This window comes from Spinacia oleracea, chromosome 1 (assembly GCF_020520425.1).
Source record: "Spinacia oleracea cultivar Varoflay chromosome 1, BTI_SOV_V1, whole genome shotgun sequence".
NCBI classification, from domain to species: Eukaryota; Viridiplantae; Streptophyta; class Magnoliopsida; order Caryophyllales; family Amaranthaceae; genus Spinacia; species Spinacia oleracea.
Window position 1 is genome coordinate 38,245,996 of NC_079487.1, and position 2,110 is coordinate 38,248,105.

Genomic DNA, 2,110 nt, shown 5'->3' on the forward strand with positions numbered 1-2,110 from the left:
AAATATAGCTTTTGTTAATTTAGTTGGGCACTTCATTATCTCATATCCTAGTGTTAAAACACTTAGTTTTATTTCTCTAAGCTTAATTTTCTCTCTCTAATTTGTTCTAAACACTTAGTTTATTTTCAATCAAAAATCGAAGCTTTCAATTGCCATTGTTCTTCAATTAGGTATTATTCCTTATTTCAATTCTTTGTTTAAACTTTAATTATGTTTTCAATCATGCCAATTGCTTTGCTTATTGTTAATATGTGTGAGTAATTGATTTTCTAGGGTTTTGGGAATCCATGAACGAATGTGAAAGCATGATTAATTGTTGTTGACTGTTGGTTTAGCTGTTAATTCCTATTGATTGCCCTTATCTACTTTGCAATTAGATTTGCGCAGGTTTGATTGTATTAGTTTCGCAATATCAGATTAAGATTCGAGAGATGCAATTTGATGTTTAGGCTTGTTTCAATAGGTAGAATTGGGATTAATACGTAGCGAGAGCCCGTTAATTCTAAGTCTATGATTAGTATCGATTCGAGAGAGCATGCTAGTCTAATTAACTGTTTTATTGATTATTATCGATTGTTGTCATCCTGGAATGTTGTTCATCGGTGAACCTGTGCCCTAGACCTTTTAATATCTGATTTTTCCCTATTTTATTATCATCCTAGTTTCATTATACAAATCAACCTATATTCTTGTTTCCCAATAGTCTAGAATTGCCGATTAATAGTAGAAAGAACATTGTTTCCCTGTGGATACGATCCTTGCTTCCCTTGCTATATTTTTAGTTGGTGAACGTTAGGTTTATCTTTGATAGGAGTGCGATTTAGCCTGTCAAATTTTGGCGCCGTTGCCGGGGAGACGGTTTTATTTTCTGTTATTGATTGATTATCCTATATTATTGTTTGTTACTACTCAAGGAACTCACGTTCCTTGAGACCGGATCTCACATTGTTTTGTAGTCTTTGTCTATGCCCAGGACCGTAGGTACTAGTAATCTTACTCCATTCGATCCTGAGCCCGAAAGAACCTTTCGTAGACGAAGAAATTTCATTGCACAGTGTGGGAATTACTCTGACTCTGATCATAATATTGGCGATCTTTTTCCTTCAGATACAGATTCAGTTTCAGAGATAGAGATGGGTGACGAAAATCTGGTACCGCCACCTACCCCACGGCTTACGGACTATTCTAAGCCAAGTCTGTCCGTGCTGCCAAAGGCGATCATGCCTTCTATTGCAGCTGAGACCTTCAAGATTGAGCCCGCATTGATTAACATGATCGAGAGACGCCAGTACGGTGGGGAACCAGGTGAAGATCCGAATCTTCACATTCAGTCCTTTATCCAATATTGCTCCACCATCAAGCAAAAGGGATTGACTCCGGAGCAGACTATGGAGATACTTTTCCCGTTCTCTTTGAGTGGGAAAGCTAAACTGTGGATTAATGGGTTGAATCGGGCGGCTTTGAAAATCAATAATTGGGAATCCTTGGCTCTTGCTTTTTATGTTAAATATTTTCCACCTGAGAAAACAGCTCGTCTGAGGGGTCAGATATTAGGTATCTCACAACAAGCGGATGAGAGTTTGTTCGAGGTTTGGGAGAGATTCAAGGATTTGCAAAGAGAATGCCCGCACCATGGTTTGGAAGATTGGTTCTTGATTCAGCAGTTTTATAATGGTCTGGGCAATGAGTCTAGATGTTTGTTGGATTCAGCTGCCAGTGGGAGGTTCATGCAACTTGAGGTGCCTAGAGCTATGGAGGTGATTGAGGAGATAGCCATTCACAATGCCCAGTATGGAAATCCTAGAGGTCTATCTAAGAGGGGTGGTAAGCATGATTTAAATTCTATTGAACAATTAACTGCCCAATTGACTGCTTTACATTATAAATTCGATAATATGCAAGCGGCCAATGCTCAATCTGCCCAACCTGTTAGTGTAGCTGCTATGAGTGCCCAACCTACTACTATTTGTGAAAGTTGTGGAATGTCTGGTCATTATGCACAGGAATGTAGAAGCTCTATTGAACAATGTAATGCTTTTCAATCCTACAAACAAAATAACCCATTCTCCAACTCTTACAATGAGGGATACAAAAATAACCCTCTGCTTTC

At 38.6% G+C, this 2,110-nt stretch overlaps 1 non-coding gene across 1 annotated transcript; it reads right to left on the reverse strand.

The window, feature by feature from the left end:
• Nucleotides 1-1,532: 1,532 nt before the first annotated feature.
• LOC130466457 (small nucleolar RNA R71) lies at nucleotides 1,533-1,639 on the reverse strand. The gene has a single exon (XR_008926683.1). It is a non-coding gene; the product is annotated as a small nucleolar RNA R71 (small nucleolar RNA).
• Nucleotides 1,640-2,110: the final 471 nt, after the last annotated feature.